Source organism: Trachinotus anak, unplaced genomic scaffold (genome assembly GCF_046630095.1).
Source record: "Trachinotus anak isolate AG129_WGS33_773 ecotype Australia unplaced genomic scaffold, CSIRO_AGI_Tana_v1 ptg000024l, whole genome shotgun sequence".
Lineage (NCBI taxonomy): Eukaryota > Metazoa > Chordata > Actinopteri > Carangiformes > Carangidae > Trachinotus > Trachinotus anak.
Window position 1 is genome coordinate 15155002 of NW_027273875.1, and position 8257 is coordinate 15163258.

Sequence of the window (8257 nt, forward strand, 5' to 3'; positions counted from 1 at the left end):
GGTTTCACTCCTGTCAGCCTAGAGAAGAAAACTTAGGCTGCAGTGGACACAGACTCACCAACACTGGACTGTTGAAGACTGGAAAAATGGAATCTGGTCTGGTGGAGCTGGATTTGTGCTGACTCAGTAGATGGTAGGGTCAGTCTACATAGTCTGCTTTATGTCAACAGTCCAGCCTAGTGGTGTAATGGTGTTAGGAAAGTTTTCTTGACTCACTTTGACCACCTTAATACCAATCAATCGTGGTTTGAATGCTACAGTCTGAGTTTTGTTGCTGACCATGTTCATCTCTTTATGACCACAGTTTATCACCTTCTAATGACGGCCTCCAGCAGGGTAACGCACCATGTCACAGGGAATGGCTCCAGCCCCCTGCAGCCCGGTTTGGTTAAGTGGTATAGAAAATGGATGGATGGATTATTGATGATATTATATTTCATGCAGACATTTTATTTGATATGAAATATATTTTATTTGATACAACATTTTATGAATGTCCATTGTATTTGGATGTTGGCAGGTAAATCCTAAGCAAATTAAATAAAAACATCTGCATGACCAGATGCAAATAGGTAAAAAACAAAAAAACTAACAAAAAAAAAAACATGTACTTTTCCACCCTTTAACCCTAACCCTTTAATGATAATTTTAACTATTTATATATCCACAGGTCATGATCACTTTTTACTTGTAAAAGGCCAACTTAGTCACCTACTAATTGATTCAGAAAGTGAAGTGTTAGCTGATTGATTATCTATTAGAAAGGCATTGACTCTTGTGATTTTGTTTTGATTGTGTAACAGGTCAGTTACCTGAGTCCACCTCTAAAAAACTTGGCCGACTCTTTGAGCTCTGCAGATTCAACTCATTCATGGACCTAATCTGGTATTCAGTGGCAAACTTCTGCCTCGCTGGTTCACGGACCCCATTCTGCAGTGCCAATGGGAGGAGGAAAGCCTTAAGGGACAGACAAGGAGAGGTGATGAGAAAACTTGAAAAATGGGTCCAGAGTGTCAAAGACTATTTTGAATGATGGATGGCCGAGGGAGAAAGAGCTGTGAGGGAAAGTGGTTGTGAGAGTGAGAGTGTGTCAGAGGGTGAGAAGCCAGAAGGATAGAGAAGGAGAGGTGGGAGTGGAGACTTACTGAGGATGATGATAGTGGCTTTTCTCGAACAATGATGCCAGACTGTATTTCACAGAAGGGGTCAGTCAACACACACCCTGTGAAACAGATCATATAAGAGTAGATAAGTGTGCAGGAGCAGAGGGGGATCAGCTGCACTGTCAGGATTGAGACCACGTAGCCAGTTCTCTCGAGGAGCCGAGGCCGTGGTGACTCCAATTTCAAACACTGAGATTACACTTCTCTGAGGCAAGAGCGGAGGATTTCTGAAAGAGAAGCCAAACACAGTAGTTCCTGAGGAGTCATTCTGGGGGTTTAAGAGGCTCAAATGTGGAGCATTTACAAAACTGACAATAACACATGAAGCTGTCATTGGAAATATTTCACTTTGTTACTCAGTAGCTTTAGATTTGTGACAAAAAGGTATCACAATCTTTATTTTTTACTTTTTACTTATTTTTTGTCTTTTTTGTTAGTTTGTTGTTTGTTTTTGTAATTATAACCATGTACATCATGTTTATTATGTTCACAGTCGTGTCAACAATAAGTTATATTGTTGTTTGATTCACATTACTTTGGACTTAAATATTGCATTTGTGAATACTTTTGAGACTTTAAAATGTTAAAAACATGAGCAAAAATATAGATATATCTCAGGCTAATGATAGGAATTGTCATTAGTATAAAAAAAACAACAATTTGTTCATTAACTTTTGTCGAATGTCATCAAAATGCCACATTAGAATAAATCTGGAATATTAATTGCAATCAACTTTATTTATATAAATCTTTTCTAAACAAAGTTTCTATTAAAAAAAACAAAAAAACCTGGAGTGAGTGAGTGAAAGTGAGTTTTTTGAAGCGAATACTGATGTTTCATCAGTATGCGATGTTCAGGAAGCTGAGGAGCCTGGACCTTAAAGGGCTGGTGAGTCAGGGACAGAACAGCCAGGAGAAACCTGTTCATTTCACTATTGTAATTATAACCCTGACACGAGGACGAGCAGAAACCTCTGGCCTTACATCTGTACGCCCAGACAAAGCTGAAGGGGCATCACATGAACCCGGAGGCAGGTGGACAATGGCAGAATGAAAGACTGTGACAGGGGAACAGAAGGGGGCAAGAGGGTATGACTACCAGTGCAGGGAGCGAGAAGTGAAGAGAGAGTGTGGCGAGGGCCACAGGGCAACAAGGGAGACTGACATTTTCAGGCACTTTAATAAATGTATTAAGATTGGCAGCTCTACTTGCCGTTCACCAGCCTGATTACCATAAAGCTATTTATTAGGCTGATTTCCCAGGCTGAGAGCCACAGAGAGCCAGGGAAGGAGCGGAGGGGGTTGACGCTAAGGGGGAAGGCTGGCAGAAGGTTAAGGGCAGGTCGCCATGGAAACAGACTGGGAGGGTAGCGTGGAGTGATTGGGAACATCTATTTACAGGTGGAGGAGCGGCACAGAGCTCGGGGTGAAGGGTCACAGACCAGACTGTCAGTTCCTCTGTTCAGACTTTAAAATCACTGTGGGGAGTTTTCATTATAGAGTCGAGTTCACGGTGGCTTCCAGGTTTATGAATGTTAAATATGCAGTGACTCTTACAGGTGGGTAGCAGAGCTCACAGACCCCCCAGTTCACTATTCATGTGCACATTTCTCATGCAATTAGTCTCATTACTGCAGCTTAACATGTGCACAGTCGCTGCTCTAATCCATGTGCCCCCCCCCACATGCACCAACACCTCCTGCAGGTCTTCATTAGCACTAATCAGGGTCTTGCTGCTGCCCACAGTGACACCTGTTTGAGTGCTGGCTTGTCCACACTGCTCCAATACTTGCTCACACAATGGCGAGTGTATGTATGTGTGTGTGTGTGTGTCTGTGTGTGTCTGTGTGTGTATAAGTGACAGGCTCCTGCCATTCCTTGGAGTGAAACAATTAGACCCTATTAGGTTTGCTGTAGACAGTAACAGGAAGTGTAAATAGGTTGTTGTTGAGCAAACACAGACACAAACCTATGGAGTGTGTGAGGGACAAAAAGCATCAGAACTGCTATTCATCAGATCCTGCAGTGCTACTTTATAACCATGCTGTGCAAGATAAATTCCTCTCAGCACAATGAATATGTAGTTCATCCATTCACTCACTCACTCACTCACTCACTCACTCACTCACTCACTCACTCACTCACTCACTCACTCACTCACTCTCTCATTTATGAAACAGCTTACAGGAACAGTGTTTTTAGATTTTTACCTGGACATTAAAGCCGTTCATAGTGTGCAAGCTCAGGCTCCTATATCCACCTCACACCACAGGCCGTTCAACCACTTCATTAGAGGAGATTTTACACACTCATTATCTCTCACATATCCTTGATGCACAGGTTTAACTATAATCCCTACAAATACAGTGATATTGCTGTACAAAAAATGTCCATAAGCATTATTATTAGATTATAATTAAAAAGCTAGAGCCAGCTGCTCAGCAACACACAGCCATATCAGGACAGTTTTTCTTTTTTTTTCTTTGGGTGAATGTTAAAAATGGATGATGTAAAAAATTGGTTTTCAGGCAGTTATTATGGTCAGACAGCCCCAGGGAGAACTGACAGGGTTTGTATTTGATCTGCTGGTTTCCTACAGGTTGAAACAATTTCATCAGAAGAGATAGTTCACGTTATATAAGTTATAATAAAGGACCTGACATGGAAGTGGGTGCAGAGACAAAGTAATAATAATAATAAAAATAAAAATGATAATAATGATAATAGGAGCAGTTATCTTGGCATATGTACGTACAGTTAACATTTCTAAAATTCAAATCCTAAGGAAATGCTCGATGTTAATGGCTCCTAATACATTTTAAAAAGCCTGATTTTAATTTCCCTCAGATCTTCTTCTTCTTCTGTTATTTACTCTCATATAATCAACACCACATCAACCTTTTTGTTCAGTCCCTTGATGTCATAACTAACATGTTGTTGTGAGTATAACAAAAAATACTAAAGGCCTGAGTATGAACATAGATGAACATTAATATATATTATCTACAGTTTAAACTTCTCTTATAGTAGGCTACATATATATTCTTTGATGATTAACTGGATTATTATTTATGAACTTGTAATTCCAGGCTTCAGACCTATTTCACACACAGAGGCGCATCCAGAGTTAACGGGCAGGTCATTGTGTTCACATCTCTCTGTCCCTGTGGTCTTGTTAGGCTCATAAGTTATTTATACTGATCGATGCCACTGGATCTTTGTGTTACTGAAGCAGCTGGCCTCTCCGCATGTGTGTGTCTGTAAATTAGTGTGTGTTCGTTTGTAAAAAGTCACTAGTACTAAAGCACAAGTGTGTACATTATTTTGACACATTATTATCCTACAAAACATTCACTTACACATTTTAACAACATCTAATTCTTTTTCCTCTTGGCTGAATACACTTTGCACTCACACGTAGCATTAAACAAAAACAATTGTATTTTAAACAACCATTACAGATAAAAGCAGATTGAAAATACTCGAAACACATCAGGAAAGGAATTTTACTGCAATAACAACCTGAGGCTGTTCATACTATAAATCAATACCAGTGACTAAAACAGTGACTTAACTAAGAGTTACTCGCCCATTGGTGTGAGGTCATACTTATGGATGGTTATATATTACTTTAAATTTTGACGAAGAAGTAAATGTCTGCAGATTTGCGACCTCATGAGTGTATCAGCATTGAACAGGGACAGTTGAGAGCAGGTTCTGTGTAAACACTGACTGTGACTTTGTGCTCAGATAACACAGGTGAGGACAGCAGCATAAGACAGGCTGGTTTGTGTGAGGCTGACCTCACCAGTTTACACATCTACACCCTGACGTCCTGACAGGGGTGATGTCATAGCCTGATATCACATCATCTGACCTTGTACCGCAGCTGTGCGCACCTTGACACAAAAGGACGAGCTGCTGTCTGACTAGTGTAGGTCAGAGTGAAGAGACGTGAGTCAGTGCAATGTGACGTCACCTCTAATTAACACAAACACAACTGATGTCTGGCCTCCTGCTCCATTTTTTAAAGAACAAAAGCAGGTTCCCAAACATTTTTCTCCAAATCTAAACAGAGTTTAAAAATCCAGAGATCCCTGATTCGACTCATTTGGCATAAAAATGAATAATTTTGGGGGTCAGTTATTTGTTGCATCACATGCCAAACAGTACCATTTTTATGGTGGATTCACCTCAACCAATAATGATAATAATAAAAAAAATAAACAACAGTTAGGCCCTGTGACAACAGGGAGCAGCTGGAAGTGAACCTGGAGAAATAAACAGGATCCCTGCTACAGTGCAGGCTACGAGCCAGACGAGGCCAGGGGATAAAACTGCATTGTATTATGTACAAAGTAATCTTCCTGTGTGATTGCCGAGGCGTTCGGGTAATGAATTCAAAACAAACATGAAACCGAATTGCAAAACAGGCAAAACACAAAAGCGGAAATCAAACGTTTTGATCCATGAATGCTGCGTCAGTTTTCTGTATGTTACATTTTCCTCCTGAACATAATGATAATAATAATAAATGTGTTTCACCACAAACTTTCATTTGAATAAATGAAATATGATTCATTTATTCATTTTTTTAAATAACTGATTTTTTCATTAATTTCATTCCATTCATTTCAAAACAGTCTCCATGTTTCTTAAAAATGCAGATCCCATGCTACTACCAAGGTAAAAAAGTGATTTTTTTCCCTGTTTGTAACACATAAATACATCATTAATGAATAAAAAAATATGGTTAAGTGTTAAGAATAACTTGTCATGAGAGACAGGTCTGCTTGTTTGTTTGCCTTATGGAGCCAGTGTTGGTATCATGAGAAAACAGTAAAGGTTAGAACTATGTGTGAGGACAGGAGAGGAGCAGGGAGTCATAATGTCACCTCCTCCAGGGAGAGCATGATGAGGACGTGTGCCGTAGCATTCACCCCGGCAATTAGCAGCCACCTCCCTACCTGGTGAGCAGGACGGTGTGATGGAGGTGGCAGGGGACAGGGTGTGTCTCTCCATCCTTCTCTCTCTCTCTTCATCCACCACTCTTTCAGCTCAGTGGAGCTTTGCACTTGAAAGAGCTCTGCCAGTCAAAAAAGCCCCCACGCATGAAAACAAATGTCAGGAGCAGAGGACGCCTCTGACAGAGCTTCAACAAAGGTAGACGACCACTCTGACTGTTTTTTTTTACATCCTGCAGGCTGCATAAAGTCAATACTTTATGTTTAATTTGTAGAATAGAGACACAAGAACAATTATCAGCTGAAGTAAAATGTGTTTGGTGAGAGTAAAACAGGATTGTTGAGGTTAACAGACAGTCAGGGCTTGAGCTCATGGAGCAAATGAACAATAAAACCTGTTACTCACCAGCTCTGCTGGAGCACCGTAAAGGACGAGGGCGACCTCTAGTGGATCACAGGAGCCTCTGACATCCTGTCAGTCACCTCGCTCCAAACTTCCATAATGGTCCATAATGCAGTCACAGAATGGACTTTGTGAAAGAAATGAGACACAAACTAAGTGTGACAACTTTAGGAAACATTCTCTGATTCTGACACAGTTCTCTCAGACTGTGTGCTCTACTCTAAAACCTCCTTTGTAGTGTCCTGCATGACGAACATCATAAGACAAGGCTAATATAAGCCATTTATGGCCGTCTATGTTGGCTATTACACCAGTCCTTATGTAGAACTATGGCTCCCTCTAGTGGCCTGATAGAGTGGCCTTCGCTCAGACTCATTCACTCCTGCCCTCTTCCCTGCTTCTCAGAAATGTAACCTTCAACTCAACTTTTAATTTTTTTGTCTTAATGTAAGAAAAAAAATGTAAAGAGTAAATCTCTGATGAGATAAATGAATGAATATATGATTTAAACATATAGATTAAAGGAGGTTACAATCATCGAGGACAAAAACACAAACATAAAACTTAAAAGCATATTTCCATTGGGGTTCTCCATATTTAACAAACAGCAAGACAAAAACAACATAGGACTAATTATAAACAATACGTTCAATGGTGGAGCAGCATGACCTGCTAATGAGTTCACTTCATGAAGTATATCAGGTTATCAATTACAGACAAATCTGTTTTCAAGGCCACATTGAATATGCTTTCTGATGTGGTCAGTTTTAGGCTTAAAGGGAGGTTGTTCCAGAAAAAGATTTCTGACAGCTGCTTCGCTCATTTATGAAAACAGAGCAAACAAAGAGGGAACGCTTTCCCTTGGGAGAATTCCCTCGGGAATATATCACCCAGCCAGACCAGCCTGTCCCTGCAACGCCAGTCTCAAACACCAGATGTGAGCAACACATCACATGTTATTCAATCCAGCAAAATGAGCAAGAAATCAAAGTGAATGGTTCATAATCTATGAGAGATTTTCTGTGCTTCATAAACACAGGCAATGAGTACTAACTCAATTTTAATAATAGAGTTAATAAAATTAATAACAATAATAATGAATAAAAAATGTAACGGATTAAATCATAATTATATTTTACTGTTAGCAAAGGTACATATCATAAACCCCCTGCATGTGAGAAGGGGTGGGAACTGTCATCATTAATCTCGTATTTTATGTGTTAGAATATAGATTTATATAAACACAGGGAACATTAAGCACAGTCTTAGTCCTACTGTGAGTCTGGTCATTTCTCTTACTGACATGGTTTAAAAACATTACACAACTGCTTCCCATAAATATATTTTATATGTGATTGTTTAGAATTTGGTGTAAAATGACAGCAGATGAATGGTCTTTGCTGTAGATCAGGATCATGTTGGGTTGTGTTCACTTTTGACCACCAGAGGGCGGAAGAAACATTTACTTGTTAGTCATCAAACCCCATGGAAGACAACAGTGTACTATCCACTGTCCTCAGTGTCTTTGACAGAACATGTTGGGGATTTCACCTCAGATTTTCCTTCCTGAGATACTGAGTCTGTTTTATACTTCTATAGTCATTCATAGAGTTTGCAGCTTCCCAGTGTGCATCACAGTTACACTTATTTCTGCAAACCAAGTGGTTTCCTCATTAATTTGCATGTGGCTCGGTGGGTGTCGCTGGGTGGCTGTGACAGGTGAGGGG

At 40.0% G+C, this 8257-nt stretch overlaps 1 long non-coding RNA gene across 1 annotated transcript; it reads right to left on the reverse strand.

The window, feature by feature from the left end:
- Positions 1–417: 417 nt before the first annotated feature.
- Positions 418–7248, reverse strand: LOC139608130 (uncharacterized). Its single transcript, XR_011684956.1, has 3 exons — positions 6534–7248; positions 1146–1222; positions 418–957 (listed from the first exon to the last, which is right to left on the reverse strand). It is a non-coding gene; the product is annotated as an uncharacterized lncRNA (long non-coding RNA).
- Positions 7249–8257: the final 1009 nt, after the last annotated feature.